This window comes from Cnephaeus nilssonii, assembly GCF_951640355.1.
Source record: "Cnephaeus nilssonii genome assembly, chromosome: 19".
NCBI lineage: Eukaryota > Metazoa > Chordata > Mammalia > Chiroptera > Vespertilionidae > Cnephaeus > Cnephaeus nilssonii.
In genome coordinates, this window is record NC_137090.1 from 11,272,183 (window position 1) to 11,294,303 (window position 22,121).

At 35.8% G+C, this 22,121-nt stretch overlaps 1 protein-coding gene across 4 annotated transcripts in view; it reads right to left on the reverse strand.

Moving 5' to 3' along the window:
- Positions 1-22,121, reverse strand: part of SPOP (speckle type BTB/POZ protein) — a 76,622-nt gene that overhangs the window by 32,867 nt on the left and 21,634 nt on the right. The window contains exons 2-3 of one of the 4 annotated variants that reach the window (XM_079798799.1): positions 10,057-10,164; positions 5,166-5,217 (exon numbers count right to left, since the gene is read on the reverse strand). The exons of 1 other annotated variant lie outside the window; for it this stretch is intronic. The gene's annotated coding sequence lies outside the window, so the exon portion shown is untranslated. Of the gene's footprint in view, positions 1-5,165; positions 5,218-10,056; positions 10,165-15,037; positions 15,097-22,121 lie in introns of all 4 variants that reach the window. 2 more of the 4 variants (XM_079798798.1, XM_079798797.1) reach the window with 2 other exon arrangements.

The window sequence follows — 22,121 nt, forward strand, 5'->3', positions numbered from 1 at the left end:
AGAAACTATGCAGGCCAGATGGGAGTGGCAAGAAATATTCAAAGTGATGAATAGCAAGAACCTACAACCAAGATTACTCTACCCAGCAAAGCTATCATTCAGAATTGAAAGGCAGATAAAGAGCTTCACAGACAAGAAAAAGCTAAAGGAGTTCATCACTGACAAACCAGTATTATATGAAATGCTGAAAGGTATTCTTTAAGAAGAGGAAGAAGAAAAAGGTAAAGATACATATCTATCAACAAGTGAATCTAAACAACAAATACATATCTATCAACAAGTGAATCTAAAAATCAAATGAATAAAAAATCTGATGAACAGAATAAACTGGTGAATAGAATCAGGGGCATAGAAAGGGAGTGGAACTGACAATTCTCTGGGGGGTGCGGGAAGAGACTGGAAAAAATCGTACACCTATGGATGAGGACAGTGGGGAGTGGGTGGGAACCAGGTGGAGGGGAGGGGTGGGAACCAGGGTAGAGGGTGGGGTGGGAACCAGGTGGAGGGGAGCTATGGGGGGAAAAAAAGAGGAACAATTGTAATAATCTGAAAAATAAAGATTTATTTAAAAAAATAAAATTAAAATAAAAGTCAATGGAAAAATATCCTCGGGTAAGGATTAACAAAAAAAATTTAAAAATTTAAAAAAGGAAGGAGGAAGCTCTTTCTATTTAAAGGGGTAAAGCTATCTGTTTTAACATATATTTTTAAAAGGTATATACAGTATAGGTAAAGCTAGAGACATTGGTTACTTTCAAGGAAAGAAACTGGGTACTTGGTTGGGAAGGAGAATTTTCATTGTATTCCCTTTTTTACTTTCTGAATTTTTAACTATGTGACTATATTACCTTTTCAAATAATAAGTTAAAAATTTTAAAGGAATAAGCAACATTTAAAAATAAATTTTCTAAGTTATGAGACGGCTTCTAAATCTGACCCTTATGAGAGACAAGACAGGAATTCTTCAGTGGCTTCCCCTGCTATCCGAATAAAATGTACCTTCTGTCATCACTGCCAAGGCCTCATTGCACCTCCCTGACCTCATCTAACACTTAGCCTTCTCAAGCACCATGCCAGCCACTCAGGCCATTAATTCGATTTGGTGAACACATCAGGCTCTTTCCTCTACCTGAAAAGGTCTTTCTTCCCTCGGTTCTTTTCATAGCTGGCTCCCTTTTGTCTTTTAGATATTCTATCAAATGTAATATCCTCAGAGAGGTCTTCTCTGACCATCTGATCTAAAGCCCACTTCTAGTCCATTCCTTTCTTCATATTACCCTGTTTTATTTTCTTCTTTATTAACACCATCTGAAATTATCGTTTTAATTTTTTTTACTTGTCTATTGTCTTCCCCACTAGAAGTTAAGCTCAATGAGAGAAGAGCATCCCCCTGTGCCTAATGGTATAGTAGGCACTCAATAAAGATTTGTTCCTGGCAAGTGTGGCTCAATGGTTGAGCATCAACCCATGCACTGAGAGGTCCCCGGTTCGATTCCCGTTCAGGGCACATGCCTGGGTTGCAGGCTCTATCCTGGGTGGGAGTTGTGCAGAAGGCAGCCGATCATCGCTTTCATCAATGTTTCTATCTCTTTCTCCGTTTCCTTTCCTCTCTCTCTAAAATCAATAGAAATGTATTAAAAAGTAAATAAATATTTGTTAATAAAATTGTTGTTGAATAACTGGACTCACTGTCTTGAAATCCTAGCTTTTCCTTAACGAGCTCTAGTTAAAATGTTAAAGTTTGGGAGTTGCTGAATGAATAACAGCATAGGAACCCAGGCATACTTTTAAAACAATAGAACATTAAACAAAGAAAATTATCAGTTGCTCTCACACCAATTTTAAAGAATTAATACATTCCAAAACTACACTCTTCTTTGATTAAAAAAAAATCTAAGATTTTTATTTATTATGTAAATATATATAAAAATATATGTACATACACACGCACACAAATACATACCTTAAAACATATCTAGATACATAACTAAGTTTTTCCTATACCAGACTAAGATGTAGAACATACTTTCTGCCACAGCCAAATATTTATCTAATTAAGAGTTGAATTGCTCTTGCAACTGTTGTATATAAGGAAAACTCAGAAACAAAGCATAGTATTATGTATGCATGTCAATACCTTTAAGATCTTCCCAGTTTACAGATATCTTTTAGACAAGCATAGAATCTAAAATGATTGTGAGGATTAGATATGCTTTTGTACCTGAAATGGTTATTTTTCCTTCTTCTCCTCACTCTAAGCGTTATAAGATAGAGTCTTATGGACTAGCGTGGCTAGTAAGGCTCATCCAGACAAAGTCAGAATGAACAAGAAGGTACATGAATTTCAACTCATAGAAAGTAGTGAGATAACCAACAAATGCTCCCACCGACTCCCAAACCTCAGTGTGTGCTGGCTGTTTACAGTCGTACTGCCCTTTTCTAAGGTTATAAATAACTACAAAGTGTCCCTGTCCCCAAGGAGACCTTAGCAGCCAGCTCAAAGGTTAAAATATGGAATAATTTTCACTTTGGATGCAACTTTCCCAGGTAGCAAAATAATCAAAGAGCAGAAAAATGTATTGCCAATTTAAGTTAAGGTCTGGGGAATCATTCCCTTCCACTGAAAACTATCCATTATGTGCGAGTTGTTGACATAGACATAATAGCTTAATTCTCTACCCCAAAAATACGTCCAGGGGCAATGCAATGCATGCTCTGCTCCATGTGCAGAGGTCTCTCCTGGAAAGAGACAGGCAGATGCGACTCAATAGCCTTGTAGAACTGTGTCTCCTTAGACCTTAAAAAGACTTTTTGAGTTTTATTTTTGCTTTTAATTTAAATACAAATTACTATTGAGCTAAATATATCTACAAAACAAAAGAAGAAAAAAATCCTGTCTCCACTTGGATGGAGGACACAGCAGAATAAACCATGGCTACAACCACCACAGATTTCACAAGACCTGGCTTAAAACCATCAGGTGATGTGCTGCTCTTAATTAGAACCCTGCTAGGAAAAAGAAAAACTCCTCCAACTGCTTTTTTAAAAAGGCAGATAGGGTTCATCAGATTAAGCTTCTCCACACATTACTTTCAAAATCCATCATTTGGGAGATGTCTGAAATAGAACGACATGAATCCAAATCAGCAAACAAATCTGATTATAACAGGGCTATTTCACTTCAAAGTGGATCTCAGTTCCAAAGGAAAACACCTTTAGAAATGAAGTTGGATAGGCAAAACTAAACAATCAGCAACTCCAATCTTTTCAAAAATTATAACAACATGTTAATTCAACGGAATGGCCTGGGTGAAAATCTCTAAGGCCACAAAGAGCAAAGTTAGGAAAGATGAAGATTTTAACACATCCCACATGTTATCAAAGATTTCTCCTCTAGGTTGAGAAAAATTATTCTAAAACAAGAACTGGAACAGAATTATTAAAAAGAAAGAAGGGGTGGGAAGGGGAAAGGAAGGAGAGGAGGGGGAGAAGTGAGAGAGGGAAAGAAAACCTTATGGCTAAGAAGATTCTATTTCTATATAATTATATTCCCAAAGTTGTTTTGAGATTTGAAAGGCTTTTCACCCTTTCCCTTCCACTACAACTATGAGGAACCTTATAAAATCCAAATAGTAAACAGATGAAAGGCTTGGCACTAATACAATTCAAGTGTGTCCAATCTGCAAGGACCTCAAAAACAAAAGAGTCATTTTATGAAACAAGTAGGGAGAGGTTGCATAACCCACAGGTTCCTCTAGCCTTTATAGAAGCCAAATTCAACATGTGGTTCTCTGTGGCCATCTATACTTTAGCCAAGCCATTTAAAAATATTTCTTGCTAACACAATCTGGCTATAGAAAGGGCCCAAAGAATGCATATCAAAGAAGAAAGGCTAAGTTCGTTTTAAGATATACAATTTAGAAGCTGAAAAAGCTCACTATGCTCCAGAGGATTTGGTATATTTACTACATGGGCAATCAATTTTCTTCAGCATTAACTACTGTAATACTATCTAGTTTAAAAAAGAATTATTTTAACAGAATTCAGTATTTTCTGGAGCTACCTCTTTATGAGAGACATCTAGACCTCCCTATAACTATAAAAGACTGAGGTATACATATGCTTTCATCTTCCCTTTAACTATGGCCTTAACTAAAGAAATCTGATGACTGTTTACATGAACCCATGCTCCTTGCCTAGCAAATATTGGCAGAAAATAAATTCTCTCTTCTTCTAAAGTTATGAAAATAAGTCCATTTCTATGTAAATGGTAAGGTTCTAACTAAAATAAATGGAACAAAGAATGGGCAGGAAGTTCTCAGCTTTAAATGTTCATTCCAAAATTCATGACACAAGGAAAAAGTGAAACCACACAGGCAGACAAAACAAGGGAAAGTTAGACAGAATTTCCTGCCTCCCAATGATTTGTGTCAGAATTTAGATTAACAAGCAATAACACCTGTTTTACCCACTAAAACACTGTAAAAACATACTTAAGCATTTGAGGCAAGAATCTCATACCACAAAGTAAAAGTTTTAAGATGCTAGCCAGAATGGTAGAAAGATTTTTTAAAGTTACCCACAAAAAGATGGGTTCTAAGAGTACATACAACATAGGCAATCTGCTCAACATCAAACTCCTTTTATAGAGTAAAATGAAGCCCATGAATTGCTTTAAGGTACCTCCTTTTCTAAACTGCAATTCTAATTTCCCTGAAGATCTTTTCTTGGGAGAAACATAATCTTACTCTAAGGTTTCAAAATCATGCATTATCAACTGTTGATTAAAAATTTAAATCCAAACATCTTTTCTCCTCTCCACCATCATTATATAGCCTAATCCTATCTGTATATAACAGTCACCAGAAGAATAACTCGTAGTTTACTCCAGGGATGAATATTTAGAAAAAACTTCTCTTGAAGGCACTTATAAAAGTGTTTCTTTCACAGTTTGTAATGCTCGTGTGTTTTTTTTAAATACCACCCTATATGCTTACCTTTTTTGACTTCCAACTTTACATACCATTTGCACTGAAATGAAACAGTAGATTGATTGCACTCGAGATGTGCATTTTTTAAAGTCATGGTAAATATTTCTATGCATTTCATTCCACGTTTTCCCTCATCTTAAATTATATTTAAAATAAAACTATGTGAAAACTTACCAAGTTAAGTCAGTAGTAGGAAGACCAATTTGCCTTGTCTAACAGGAAATCTCTGTTGGAAATAGAGATGATGAATCAGACTTAACTAGATTCTGAATCTCATACAAGTCCTTACTTTGGCTATTTTGCAATAGGGAAATCTTACAAAAGCAGGTGTACATTTGCTAAGATTTACAAGTCAAATTACCATTCTTATATCTGTAGTCCTGAGTGCTCTATTTTTTTAGTGATCTTTCAAAAAGATAATACTTAGAAATTAAAGTCAGGAAAATCCAAAGCTAATTATTCTAATAAACTGGCCTATGAATGTAGCAAAATGAAATAAGTGGCTTGCCCCACAATAACATGAGAGGAGTGATCACTTTTGCCAGCTCCCTCACAAAATATTGAAAGAATTACTATGAAGTTTTTATGTAAAATACCCCTTTAAAAAAAGTGTTCTGTAGGTCAATTACACCAAAACAAGATGCATTTTAAACAAAGCCATGGTTCCTATGGTTTTGATAAACAGTTGTAACACTGAGGTTCCTGTTGAAGACTGGTGAGATAACTTGGCTAAACCACCACCATTGCACCACCTAATAATCTATCGTATCCTACAAAGTGACTCAAAATAGAAACAGGAATAAGAGCGGGTGCAGGGCTTCAGGAGCCTCATGTAGGCATAAAATTCTGGTGCTATCTTCCCTTTTGCAGGAAAAGAAATACTGCATATATTGGGGATAATTCCTTAAAAATGGCATCTTTTCCTGAAAATGTAAACATTATCTTTAACTGTTACACTGGTACAAATGAATTTCTCTTATTTTGGTAAACCAAATCTGGTTATTATCAGTAATGGAATGAGCCCTCACCAAAAATTGTTTTAAACTACTGATATTAAAATAGGACAATCATGATCAGAAGATTTAAGAGTAGCAAGAGTCAGGCTGAATTCATTTAATTAATATTTATTGAACATTAACTGTGCAAGGCATTATTTGAGATACAGTGGTTTCAAAACACACATACATCCCCCAAAAAACATAGACAAGGTTCCTGATCTTCTGAGGGTATAGACTTTATGAGTAACTACTCCTTAGGCAGAAGTTATCATCAAACTTAAATAAAAATGCTCTGAATATCTATGTTTCTTAAAGTCAAAACCTTTAGTCCTTTGCGTGTTCTCTCTCTCTCTCTCTCTCTCTCTCTCTCTCTCTCTCTCTCTCTCTCTCTCAAGTTTAAGGTTTTGGTTTCTCAGTTAATTTGCTAGAATGAACATTTTTAGACCCAAAGGATTAGCAAAATTTAGAGTCTGACAATACTGGTAAGGATTAGGAGGAACAGGGATACTCTCACACTCCTGGTAGGACAAATTAGTACAACCACTTTGGAAAAACCGTTCATTAACTAATAAAACTAAAGATCCAGCAATTTCACTCTCAAATATGGCCCATAGAAACTCCTCCTGCACATTTCAATCAGCACACACATAAAAAAAAAAGTTCATAGCAGTAGTATTCATAACGGCCAAAAACATCATCAACCCTAGAATGGCTACATATATTCAAATAATATGATGCTATATGCAATGAAATTAAACTACAGTTCTATATAATAACATGGAGGATGAAAGTTACAAACATACTATTTAGGTCTGAAAGAAGACACAAAAGAACACTTACAGTATTATTCCATGTATATAAAGTTCAAAAGCAGACAAAATTAAGCTATATGGTTTGCAATGAAACCTAGATAGTAACATCACAAAGTAAGGATATAATTATCATAAATGTCAGACTAGTCATACCTCTGAGCAAAAGTGTGGTTTATAAGCTAGGAGAGGCACACAGCAAGCTTCTTCAGGATGTAGCAATGATATATTTCTAGGTCCTATTGGTGGTTATATAGGTACTTGTTTTTTATAATTAATCTTTATACAATTATGTTTTGTGTATTTCTGTTATGTTTCATAATTAAAATCTTCAAAACATATGTTAAAATAATCTAAGAGTGTACATACAGTTGACCCTTGAACAACACAGTTTTGAATCGCATGTTTCTGACTATAAAAGTAAAACATGCTTTTTGGGTCCACTTATGAACAGATTTTTTTTCAAAAATACTACAGTATTTTTTCCCTCTGTGATTTTCTTAACATTTTTTCTCTTGCTTACTATAGTGTAAGAATACAGTATATACACACATAACATACAAAATATGTATCCACTGACGGTTATCGGTAAGGCTTCCTGTCAACAGTAGCCTATTAGTTCAATTTGGGGGGAGTCAAAGTTATACATGGATTTTCAACTGCATGGGAGAATTGGTGCCCGTAAACCCTGCATTGTTTAAGGGTCAACTATGTGTGTGTTTAAATTTTATTTACATATTTACTTACTAAATATATTTATTTAATACTTATTATAAATAATATCTATTTATTTCTTCCAATGTCTAAGAGTAAATAAATGTCTTGCACAATATACCCTTCCCCCCCAAGACAATTTAGGATGAGAACTGGGTAAAAGAGTAGGAATACTCAGAAATTAATACCTACAGACAGGCTTTCTTACTATACTTGCTTTCTTTGAGTTTATATGCAATAACACTTAAGATCTGTATTTCAAGAACATTTTCAATACAGACACAAACATTTAAATCTATGTATGTATGACTACCCGTCAGGAGCCATTACTGAATACCCAAAGTATTGTAAGAAATAAACAAAAGCTTCTGAAAAAGCCAAGCCAGGACACAAGTATATTTTGGTATTACCGTTTTAGTTTGTGGCCTCTGATGAAACCTCCAATGACTTCCCATCTCACTCCGAGTAAAAGCCAAAATCCTGACAATGGCTTAAAGGCCCAGCCCAATCTGGATGTCATTAACCTCTCCTGCCTCATCTCCAATTACATTCTCCTGAGCTCACTATGTTTCAGCCACACTGCCCTTCTTTGCTCTCGTTCCTCAAACAGAATAGGCTCGTTCCTGTCTCAGGGTTTGTACTTGGCCTTTCTCTACGACTCTTCCCTGAGATATTCTCTTGATACACACCCTCCCCATTATTGGGTCTTTCCGTAATGGTCACCATCTCTGTGAGGCCTACCCTGACACACTAAAAAATGTAATCCCCACCCCTATAGCCCCAATAGGTACTCCTCCATTACTTTTTTCTATAGCACTTAAAGTCATCTACCTTATTGTAGTTGGAATGTAAGAAGGGAGACTCTTGTCTATTTTGCTGCTGCACCGTCAGTGCCTGGCACATGGGAGGCCAGAAATAAATACTTATTTAATAAATGATTGAATTAATTTCCTTTTCTTTTGGATTTCTATCCTTGAAAGATTAAACAATAACTCCATACACTCCAAAAAACAAAGTTTCCTCTTTCTTATGTCAAAATTAATAAAGTTTGTTTTACTAACAAGTTTCAGGTTTGTGTTCTTATTAATATTAACGAGTCACAGGTAAGATTTATATAAAGTTGATATAAATGAAATTATATTTCCCCTAACCAATGTGCAGTGCCTGTTTTAACAGCAATGTTGGGAGAGCCCAGAGACACAAGGACTCCCCTGAAGTGCTGGTGCAGGTACACAATGGCACAATCACTGTGGGAACTGCCTGATAAGATACAGCATGAAGACTGAGTGATTGCTTCTTTTACCTATACTTTTTGTTATTTTTCAGTTCTTAAAAAAAAAAAAAAGCATGTTTTACTTTTATAATCAGAAAAACAGGTGTTTTAAAATTTTTGCAAATAAAATATAATTTCAAGAAGTTCTTTACATTATATTTTTACTAACACAGAAACAATAAAGGCTCCTGTTGTATATCTAGATGAAATAGCCCAAGAAGGAAACTATAGTTAGAAAAAAAATTATTTTTGAGTTAGGCACTAAATTTTTATGGAGTTTCCAGAGTAGAAGGGAAAACAAAACTCCATGGTGTTAGCATTCCATACAAGAATATGATTTTTTTCTAAAGAAATATTTAAAATAGGAACATTTCTACACAGCATAAAATGTGGGACTGATGTGATAAAGTGCAGGTAAGGAACTCCATTCAAACTTAGTGATTACAATGGCATAAGGAGGACAATTCACTAAAGAAAGTCTACGGGGTGACAAGTTAAAGTCGGAGTAAGCCTAGATCCAAAGGTTACTTTCCAACCAGAATAACTTGTGACCTGAACCATCTCTTAAGGCATAATAAATCTTAGAAAAAAAATACATAGCCATCTCATGTTGTACAATTATATTTATTACTAAGATTTCCATTTTAAGTTTTATCAATTTTTTTAAAAAATATGTAGCACATAAATTCTTCTCAAATTCTTAACATTGTTGATATATTCATGAGGTGACTCTACCATTAATATACATTCATATATGAGGTGGCTGCCCAAACTAGTTAAGGAATTCCTATTCAAATACTTGCAGCTGGCAGACTGTATTATTAGAGAAGAGTAACAGTTTTCATTTGTAACACTTCAGCATTCCAACTGCTCAAAGCTCTGAATAGAATCCACCTTTAAGTGGGAGGGGAAATATGGAATATAAAAATTAAAAATATACTCAGCCTCACAATAATGAATAAAAGCATAGTGGATTAAAGACTCCAGAAAAAAATTATAAATGAAAAACACTGGTCATTGAAACATATGGTCCCAGATTAAAATTTACCTGTAATAATTCTAATCTAAGGTGAAATTTTATATTTTTTAAATGCTTAATTTGGCTAAGAACGCTCCAAGAACTCTTCATAAATATCGACTATGTTTGGATTATGCTGAATTTATAAGGTGACACAAGAATTGCATGAACTTGCCCTAGCTGGTTTGGATAAGTGGAGCGTCGGCCTGAAGACTGAAGGGTCCCAGGTTCAATTCCAGTCAAGGGCACATACCTGGGTTGCGATCTCAATTTCCAGTAGGGGGCATGCAGGAGGCAGCCAATCAATGATTCTCTCTTCTCATGGATGTTTCTATGGCTCTCTCTCCCTCTTCCTTCCTCTCTGAAATCAATAAAAATATATTTTTTAAGAAAAGAACTGGCTGAAACCGGTTTGGCTCAGTGGATAGAGCGTTGGCCTGCGGACTCAAGGGTCCCAGGTTCAATTCCGGTCAAGGGCATGTACCTTGGTTGCGGGCACATCCCCAGTAGGGGGTGTGCAAGAGGCAGCTGATCGATGTTTCTAACTCTCTATTCCTCTCTGTAAAAAATCAATAAAATATATTAAAAAAAAAAAAAGAAAAGAAAAGAACTGGATGAACTGGATTGGAGCTAGGCCTACATTTAATGGGCAGGGAATACTGTAGGAGTTAAAAAAAGTAGTAAAAGAAAACAGAGGGGAGAAGGGGAAACGGTGAGTAATTACAGACATCTATGAAAAACAGCTATTGTATATGAGACAATAAAATCACAAAATATTAACATGCAAGGGTTGCCAAATTTATCATATTCCAAAAGGAATCCATAGGAAAAGAAATTTCCAGAGCCTCTGGCCCTATGCAGATCTTCTAACATAGAAATCCACACCTGAAACCTATATGATCCTATTAACCATGTCACCCAATAAATTTAATTTGTAAAAAAGATTTGCATTCCAAGTTGTGGAAGATTCTCCTCATTACTCCCTCTCCCTCAAATGATCCCTCCTTCTCCTCAAAGTGCTAGACCAAGTGGAAGAATTCAAATAAAAAAATACTTAGAACAGAATCAAAACACCAAAGCAATAACAACCAAAAGAAGGAGAAGGAGGAGGAGGGAGTGGAGGAGAAAACCATAAGGGATATGTATAAGGTTTTTGTTCACTAGAGTTTTGTTTTTAATGGCAAAAAAATGAAAACAATTTATATATCCATCAAAGGGATTTGGGGAAACTGTGAAACAGTCATACAGTGAAATAAAAATAAAACAGCTAAAATGAGGGACCTCGATCTATATATATTCAGATGAATAGATGTTGAAAAACAAGAATAAAGGGGAAAAAATGACTTCCATAGAATTTATTTATATATTTATACACACATTTATGTATTTCACACACACTGCGCTGGAGGAATGCACACGGAATTTATGGTAACAGGTTGTCTCTGGGGAGCTAGGGTGGGAAAAAGAACTGAGAAAGTGAAAAAAAAAGGGGGGCTTCAGCTGAAGGTGTTTGTCACAATCTCTCTACTTGTTTGGTTTTTTGAAAAAACTTTTCAAAAACAATGAATTCAGAGGAAAAAGTAAATTAGAAAAGCTTTGAAAAATCGACATCACAGCAATATTTCAAACAGACAATACTGCAATCAGCATCAAACAAAAAAAGCCAACGAATTCAGCCCTTATCTTCTCAATAATGAAAAGTCCAGCTTTTGTTGGTAAAATATTTTTCCTGGTTGATGGGAATTACATAGCACTAGGGTTATTTTAAAAGGGAGAGAGTAAACAGACTGACTTCATGCACTGCAGTAAAAAAGTACATTTTAAATAAAAATAATACTACCATATATCCCAGCATATCTTCGAGAGGCTGTAAATCCTCACAAGGAACCGTGTTTCCACGAAGTGCCTTCTTTACTTTCTAGCCTTCTAACCTCTGTAGGACCTCTGTTCTGTTCTCCCTTCTAACCTCCTGTAGACTTGTCCTCCATCTTTCCCTCATTTTACTTATGCCCCTCTTTAAGGACCAATCCCTACTTCTTTAATCACCTCAAATTTTAATACCTATTTTAAAAAAAACTTGAGACTTTCTGAAATGATTTAAGCTTTTTCTCTTCTTTCAAATATGTTTTTCCTCCCTATTCCTTTACTTTTTCAACCCCAACCTGTTTTTCCCCTTCCATTCTCTTGCTGACCAACAGTTGCCTTCAACTGCTAGCAAGCCTCTGGCATGTGGATAAATTTCACTTCTTAAGGAAAAGATATTCCCAAGTAAACCAAACAAAATTCCACTCCACAGCCCAAAGGTCAAGTAAAGGGGGAAAAACTAAAGTAAAAAATACTAACCATATTTTCCTGCCTTTCATTTTGACATTTTGGCGAGGGATAAAGTTCTAACTACCTAATGGAAGAGCAAAACCAAACTTGCTTGCACATTTTATCATCTTTATAGCATTTAAATGTATCTGGAGTCCTCTGTTGCACAAGGCACTTGGGTTAAGAATAATAAAGCCACTTAGAATAGGTATATACAGTTGAGTACTATAGCCTAGTAGAAAGATAACCTCAAGAGTCACAGTAGAGGTACAACCCATACACTCCCATCACATCCTCCTGATCTTCTTAAAAAAAAAAAAAAAAGTCCAAGGTCCTTTTTGTTAAAAGCTTTAAGCTATATAAGCATTCTCTCACAAGCAAGCGGTGTTCAGCGCTTCACACCCTTCAAAGTACTTTGACATTCATGATCTTATTTGGGATTTTAAACAGCTCTGTGAGGCATGCAGGGCAAGTATTTTACAAATAAGGAAACAGAAGCTCAGAGGTTACAATCTGTCATGGTCACACAGCTATTAAAGGGTTTGAATTCAGAACTTAAATCTTTCAACTCCTAATCCAATACTTTATAATTCATGTGACTAGGTGATTCTTAGATCAGATAGTCTTTATCAACATACAGAATTTGAAAAATATCTGATACGAAGACATTCATACACCCCAGCTTCCAATTCCAATTTCATTTTCAAGTGGCAATTCTGTCGAAAAGTATGCTCTTTGTTCTAATGAATTCTATGCACCATTATTAATGAAGACCTGGGCAAACTGTTGATAGGCTCATGCCTATCTGCTTTCAAGACTGGGCCCTGGGCACAAATCATAGGTCCTCATACTTTTAGAATGCCTTTCCATGTTTTAGTCCCTAATCAACATTAATTTTAAAAAATAAAATGTCTACTGGTTCTTACATGCCAGAGTAATTTTCTAGTCTGAGTTTCTGAGAATCCAGTGTCTTTTTTTCTCTCTAGAGATCTCTCTCTTTTGCCATAAGATTACAGAATTTAAAAATACAATTTCTATCATTATTTAACTATACTCATGTCAGATCTCTAACATGACTAAAATACTGAGTGACACCATCTTCTATCCATTTGCTCAACCCAAAACCTTTTTTATTTAAAATCCTCATCCGAGGATATGATTTTTTATTGATTTTTTTTTTTAAGAGAGAAAGGAAGCGGGGATGGTGTATGGGACAAAGCTCCAACTAACTGAGCCCCCAGCCAGGGCCCAAAACCTATCTTTTCATATCCAATCTATCAGCAAGTCCTCTCAGCTGTCCTGCTCCCTAATATATTCCACACATCTACCCATTTTAGTTTTATCCATTTCTGTCCCTTTGCTCTCACCTGAACCAGTGTTAACTGTTTCCTAATTGATCTCCCAGCTTCCTCTATAGCACAGTCTATTCTCCACACAGCAGCCACAATGAACTTTTAAAAAGTAAATCAGATCATGTCTCTCTTCCATTTAACCACACTTAGAATAAAATTCAATATCTTTACCTGACCCTGTAAGTGCTGGCCTACTATACCAAATTCACCTCCTACCCTTCTACATCACTATCTTCACTCCAAACACACTGGCCTTCTTTCTATAAATAAGCCATGCCTGTTTCCATCACAGGGTCTTTGTATTGTTTTCCCTCAGCCTAGAAAACCCTTCTAGATACTCACATTGCTTGCTTCTTGTTATTTTGGTCTTAGCTCAAAAGTCACCTAGTTTACTCTGACTACAGTCAAAAGTAGCAGTTCTACCCACACCTTCTATTAATTTGTTTTATGTGAATTTTTATGTAAATTAATCCGCTACACTGTTTACAGTCTAGAGCCTGATCATCTCTTCTGAGTGCATTTATAATACTGACATTCTGGTCCTGGAAAGTTGAAAACCAGGATGTAGGCAGTGGGGGGTTCTGTAAATATAATACTCAGTTCAAAGTCAGAAGCTGCACAATGATCTTTTTCTTTTTAGCATCCAACAGAAATTTTCTTTTTCTTTTAGGTATAACAATTTTTAAACAAAACCATTGTTAATCTTTTTGGAAAATTTTCTATTATATCCATTTATGCTTCTATTTTAAAAAACAATATCAAGCCTCTAGACTCTGTCATTATTTTTTATTTGCCTTAAAGAAATCACCAGTTTTCCTGACCACCAAGCCTTACTCTATAATGCATGACTTACTGTCTATCAATTAAAGAAAACATCTAATCATAATGGGACTGGGGATCCAGGACCTGTTTTCCAAGATAAGAAATTGGCTTACAAATAGAAAAATAAAGATAGATATAAGGGCATTTTTGGAGATGGAGATGTAAATAATACCAACAATTTTAACAAATGCCTTATTGAGTGATTAAAAAAAAATCAAGAAAACTTGCTAATACTATTTAATTTTTCAAAAGTAAAAGACTGAAGTGATATGAATAAAGTGAAGGGAGTTCTTTGCTATTAGTCTGAATACTCTTTAAGGGCAAGGGACTTGCACCTAGAGCATCCTGTGTTGTGCCTGGCACATACAAGGTGTTCATAAACATCTGGCGAATAAAGAAATTAGTAAAATAATTCTAGAGATATAAAAGGACTTAATGAACACCCAAGTGATTTTGTTCTACAGATTAGGAAAATGAACCCCAAAGCAGCTCAGTGGCTTGCCCAATGTAATATAGTATACACAGGAGGCCAAGAGCAGAGCTTAGACCAAAACCCCAGCTATTCTACTATCTCCCTATAGTTACACTGAAAATGCAGGTGCTGGGCTCAAGAATTTCAATGTGGGTAAATGAAAGGTAACGCATTAGTGAAAAATAGTCAAACTGTAATTAAGGACATTTGAGTTCAATAATGATTTGAAATGTAAAAAAAAAAAAAAAAAGAACTTGATGAGGCACAATAGTTACCCAATTTGAAGAGTCCAAATGGACCAACCAAATTCTTCTCTCCATTATCAGAAAGGATACTGAAAACAAACCAGAAAACACATGTAACACTGACATCCTCCAACCTAGCTTTAAAGTCTTACCTAACCAAATTAAGTCAACTGTCAAACTAACTAATTCCAACAGAAGTAAAGTGGTTATACAAACTGAATTCATCCCTAAGTACACAGGGTTACAAACACAAATTTGCAACTCTATTTGTTCTTGGCCCTCTATAACCTTTTCTTCCTTTCAATTCAATCAAAAATTTACTGATTAAAACTGCACAGACATGATTTACTCTGATCCTTAAGATGGGAAAAGGTCTCTTTATTTCCTAAAAACCCTTTCCTTCAAAAAAACAAAGATTCATCTTATCAGCCTAATCAAATTATTATCAAACTAGAGGCCGAATGCACGAAATTCATGCAAAGGGCTCGGCCCTCGCAGCCCTGGCTTCGTCCAGAAGCTCGTCTGGAAAGTCGTCCAGAAGGTCATTAGGCTGTGCAGTCTAATTAGCATATTATGCTTTTATTATTATAAAGTATCCATTTTGAGAAAGGCCTATAGATTAAATTCCCCACCTATAAAATAGTAGACTCACAAGCAAAGATAATTTTTTAAACTTTAAAAAAAATTGATTTGAAAGAAAGAGAAAAACATCGATGTGAGATGCTTGCTATATGCACCCTGACCAAGGATCGAACCTGTACCTGGGTATGTGCCCTGACCAGGAATTAAACCCACCACCTTCTGGTATATAGGACAATGCTCCAACCAAGCCACACCAGCCAGGGCAAGCAAAGATAGATTTTTATCCTAAGTCCAACAACTAACTAATCTTAACATTAATGTTTCTATTGCTTGAGCCCTAAAGTCAATCAACCATAAAAAATATTCTTTAAATGCAATTTGGATGTCCAGTCCCATGTTGAACTACCAGCCTCATTACTACAGATTTCTTTAGAATGACTTTCCAATCAGTTGATTTGAATAAAGAGAAAATGTTTCTGGCCTTAAAGAGCCAGGAAAAGACTTATAATTAAAAGAAAAACTGCTCATATTTCCAAGAACTGAGAAATTCTCAATATATAAATTTTCCTCCTTTAAAAAATATACTACCATCTTTTACAGAAGATATTGATAGGAAATAAGTTTTGCTTTTAAATAGCAAGTCACTTTGAAGTCACAAAAATTAGATGAATATTAGATGAACAAAAACTCAGTAAAGCCAATTTTACAAATCTAGAATAGTCAGGTATTCAAACAAAAAAGGGAAGCTTTGGACTCTAAACACAAATTCACTTCAAATACTAAATACTTACAGAACTCAAAAATAAATTCACTGTTAGGGGATCGAGTCTTCAAAGTTCCAATATGTGGGTAAGAGTTACCACTACCACTTTATCTTTATTGCCAGAGAAGATAGTGACTTGAAGAAATGTTAAAAAAAAAAAAAAAACCAACTTAGAAAGGTCAACATTTTATTGGGTCTTCCAAAATCAATTCTTTGCAATAAGAAGAGGACATCATTTAAATAAACTGTTAGACTAAGAATAGAATAAATCAATATATTCTTAAGCTTTTGTAGTCCTCAGGACCTGAACTCTAGCACAAGCTTTGTAGATACTTTCTGAAATCTGAGCTTGCCTTATTGCTTTCCTTCCATTCCTCCCTTCCTTTCTTTCCTCACCTGAGGATATATATTTATTAATCTTTAGAGAGAGAGGAAGGGAGAGAGAAACATTGATGTCAGAGAGAAACATCAATCCCCTGCCTCCTGTACACGCCCCAGCTATACAGGATCGACCTAGGTATGTGCCCTAACTGGGAATCAAACCCGAAACATTTTGGTGCACAGGATGACGCTCCAACCAACTGAGCAACCTGGCCAGGCTGAGTTTTCTCATCTTTAAATTGAGGGAAACTGTCCAAGAATCTCTAAGGTCCCTTCCAGAACTAGAGTTTTATGTCCCTTTGGAAATACTGTTAAAATTATACCTGCCTCTCTTCATGTATGCTTTTTAAAAACTAAAAACAATACATATAGCATACATAATTCAAAATTATAGACACCCAAATCCAGACAACAAATCCCTTTTCCAAAGCCTAAAGATAACCACTATTTTCTATTCTCAGAAACATACAAAAACCACACAAAACCAAAAAAGGGGCATGTACCAGCAAACTAACTAACTCTCTCTCTCTCTTATATTCCCTTGTAGGCACACATACACCTTATTTTTTCTAAAGTTTGCAAAGAATTTTAGTGTACACTAATGTGTGGTTTTCAGGATTTTCCTACTGCAAGTAATGTAGCAAACAGGTATATCTAAATATAAGTGCAAGCAAGACCAAGAACCTGTGCATTGTTTATTTTGATAGATATTACCAAAATGCCCTACAAAATGTTGTTCCAATGACACATATTCCCCACATAAGTGCCTGATTCCCCACACTTTTGAGCACCTACCATCTTAATACACACTTTTCATCCAGTATGATTAGAGACAGAGAGACATAAACAAACCTTTAGGCAGAAGAGCCAGTGAGACTAGACCCCCCAAAAAAAGAAAAAAGGCCAGAAATTAGTCTTTCATTAATTAAGTGGGAAAACTCCAGTCAAAAATATACCAGAAATAATATGTGGTACTTGTCTGTGTATAAGATTTATGTGTGGCTGTTTCCTTCAGATGTTTGTAAAAGAAGATATTGATAGAAAATAAATTTTGGGGGTGTGGAGAGGAAACACAAGGAGAGTAGGTGAGCAACTTGTATTGCAGATTTTATAATTCCAAGGAGACTCAGTTCTGTCTTAGATCATGATATGGATTAATAACATGTATGAATAAATTCCTCTACATATAACCTGGCCACTTTTATCCAGAGATGATTATCAGCACAGTAAAAAGTCAACTTAATTCCTTATCTTTATCACTGGCAAAGGATTCCTATTCAGCCTTTACCCTAAAATTAATTGGAATAGTGCATGATTCCAGAGGTCATAAAAGTGTTAATAAAGCACATAGGAAGCAACTCTTGCTATATTTTAAAAATGTTTTTTATTTAACAATTGGAATAATGCCTAGCATGCTGTACTAAGTAACTGTTAAGTTATTCACACTATCCACTTTGAAAATTACTATCTTCATTTAACAGTAACTATTTCCAAAGGACCATGTGAACGTCAGGCAACTCTAGGAATATATGTTTCTGTATGTGTATGAACTTGAGTATGTATGTGTGTATGTATGGGAGAATACATTAAGTTTCTAAAAATAAAATAAATATAGACAAACATTCTCATTTTACTGTCCTATAATTTGCTATTCCAGCTGACCCTTGCACAACATGGCTTTGAATCTCATGGGTCTACTTATAAGCAGAATGTTTTCAATAACTATACAGTTGGCCCTCTGTATCCCCAGGTTTCACATCCCCAGATTCTGTGGATACGGAAAGCCAAGTCTATCCATTGCTCTACACCATTTTATATAAGGAACTTGAGCAGCCTAAGATTTTGGTTTCTACCCACGAGGGTCCTGAAACCAATCCCCCACAGATACTGAGGGATGAATGTAGTTAAGTTTTTGGGGAGTCAAACTTATATATGGATTTTTGACTGTGTGGGGATCAGTACCTCTAACGCCACATTGTTCAATGGTCAATTGTATAAGTATTTATTATATCTTCAGTTGTAGTATGTTATCATGTTTTGGAGGGAGAGTCCAAATTATACTTTTTGTGTTTGGAGTCCAAATTATACTTTGGTCTTTCTCTAAAATGTGACAAAAAAAATTAATTTATAATCAGGGAAATGCAGTATATTTAATGCAGTATGTTTGTTTCCAGCAAAAGCTTCATCTAATTTTATAAGAAAAGTGGGGAAATACAATTTAGGAACACTCAATATGAGATTATTCCTAATACATTATATCTTCTCCTCACCCAAGTAAACCAACCAACCATACCCAGCACTAATTCTCTTAAGAAAACTGCCCCCAATTTCTTCTATTATCAGAGGATCAATTTAAAAAACTCACAATTTTAAGCATCTATAGGAAGCACTCAGAATCAAGGCAATCCTTATGTATACTGACACATAAAACTAACCAACCACAGAGAGTCCTATGTTGAGGGCCAGGAGCATCTCTTTTATTGATTTTTTTTAGATAGAGAGATAGAGATAGAGATGGAGATGGAGATGGAGATGCAGATGGAGATGCAGATGGAGATGCAGATGGAGATGGAGATGGAGATGGAGACGGAGACGGAGACAGAGACAGAGTCAGAGATAGAGATAGAGATAGAAATTGGGATAGAAACACTGATTTTTTGTCCCATTTATTTATGCATTCATTGACTCTTGTATGTGCCCTGACTGGAGATCATACCCACAACCTTGGTGTACTGGGATGATGCTCTAACCAACTTAGCTACTGGCCAGGGCCAGAAACATCTCTTTTAAAATGAATTGGCCTTGCCCTAGCCTTGGCTCAGTGGATAGAGTGTAGGCCTGTGGACTGAAGGGTCCCGGGTTCAATTCCGGTCAAGGGCACATGCCCGGGTTGTGGACTCCATCCCCAGTAGGGGCATGCAGGAGGCAGCCATTCAATGATTCTCTTTCATCACTGATGTTTCTATCTTTCTCCCTCTCCCTTCCTCTCTAAAATCAATAAAAATATATTTAAAATTTAAAAAAAAAAAAAATGAAGTGGTCTTCTCAACTCTTGTTCTGATTACATCACAAATGATCAATGGGACCCAATGCCAAACACTGTACTCAGAGCACATAATTCCAATAAGGCATCAACTGGGAAAGGGAGTGGGGAATTGAACTAAATGGGACACAAAGTCAGATAAAAGGGTTACTTGGCGCCCTGGCCGGCTTGGCTCAGTGAGCATTGGTCTGTGGACTGAAGGATCCTGGGTTCGATTCCGGCCAATTGCACATGCCTGGGTTGCGGGCTCGATCCCTAGGGGGCGTACAGGAGGCAGCCGATTGATGATTCTATCATCATTGATGTTTCTCTCTCTCTCTCTCTCTCTCTCTCTCTCTCTCTCTCTCTCTCTCTCTCTTCTCCTCCCTTCCTCTCTGAAATCAATAAAGAAATACACTTTACAAAAAAAAAAAAAAAAAGGGGGGTTACTTGGCAAGGGTCCAGCCTATGACATTATCAAAAAGTCATGTGGGAGGTCCCTAAATTCTAATATTAATGAAGAAACCCTTACCTGTAGGAATATGATTTGAATAGGCCCTTTAAGATTGATTGATTGCAGCTGAAGAAAAAGTCGTCTAAGACTAGCAAATTCTACTGAATGGAGTTCAATGTCCTGTCTACCAGACTGAATTCCACAGATTTGTAGATAAAAATTTTAGGTTAGGAGTTTTCAAACAAAATTATACATCAAAGAAAAACAAATATTCCAATCACGTAAAGAGGCAGGCCTCAGACTAAAATGAAATAATTCCGTCCTTCAGTACCATCCACTGTTTACAAGACATACAATCTGTTTCTTGGACTTGACATTGGTATTAAGTGGCAATGGATGAAGGAGAAAATAAACGACTACTTGAAATTAATCCAAAAATCAAATCTAAAAACATCCAATTTAACACTGAGCTAGCACAGAAGTCAAAAACAAACTAAAGGAGTATTTGGTTGGGTTCCCATGTTACATGGCAAACTACTATGACATAAAAGAAAATAATGGTTCATGATTGGCTGTAGACAGTCTGGTAACCAAGATGCATATTTATGGTTTACAGCCCATACCTGCCACAACAGTTTACCCAATCCAATGATGTAATGCAAATAACTTCCAAAAATAAGTACTTTGGGGTTTTTTTCCATTGTATGAGTTTTGTGGGGTTTTTTGGTATGAGTTTTTAATGAGCATGTACTCCATACAAGACACAGTAGTCAAGGCACAGTCCAGAGGAATGGATGTTTCTTATTCTAATGCTGCATAAAACTACTAAAACTTAATGTCCAATGTCCTTGACAGTTCCAAATAATTTATAATTAACCCAATTACTTCTATAAATATTGCACACCTATAAACTTTGACTTTCATAACTGATGTTAATTTAGCTAATTAAAAATCTATACTATAAAAGGCCTGTTGCCATAACGCCCAACGACCGGAATCACCAGGAGGTGCATTGATGGGTCCTGCGGCGCCGGCAGCGAGACTCTGCTCCGGGTCCCATAGCGCCAGGGGGACTCTGGGTCTTGCACAATTTTGCGCGCTGGGCCTCTAGTATCTTTATATTATGTTGGCAATAAAGATGATAGTTATCCTCCTTATTCTATAATGAAAGCATGATCTTTATTTCAATTCCTACCATAATTGAAGATGAAAACTTATTTAAAAAGAAAATTTTAAAATACTGTAGATATCTACAGTGAGGTCATTCACAATTTATTGCAGGGAAAAAGACTAGAATCAACATAGTGCTCACCATCCAATTTGTAGATTCTTCAGATCCTATGTTGCCTCTCTGTCTTCAAATAGTGATTACCAAGTAGAAAGAGAATAAAGTTAAGCCCATCCATTCTCTTATTTGTAAGCTTGGTCAAAGAATTGGTGATAAAGTTGAGAAGAATTTCTTAAAATGAGGTTTTAGCATTATGAAAAGTTTTAATCATAATGTTAAAAGACTATAGGAGAAGAGCACCCACAAAACTCCCAGATAAACTCGGAATGCATTTTTTAAACAATTTTTATGTACTGTAAAATTGCTTTTGTATAAAATTAGAGTGTGAATTTTGACAAAATTCACATGTAACCACCACCACAATCAAAATAATAAAAGTTGCCCTAACCGGTTTGGCTCAGTGGATAGAGCGTCGGCCTGCGGACTGAAGGGTCCCAGGTTCGATTCCGGTCAAGGGCATGTACCTTGGTTGCGGGCACATCCCCCGTGGGGGGTGTGCAGGAGGCAGCTGATCGAAGTTTCCCTCTCATCGATGTTTCTAGCTCTCTATCCCTCTCCCTTCCTCTCTGTAAAAAATCAATAAAATATATTAAAAATATAATAATAATAATAATAAAGTTTTTG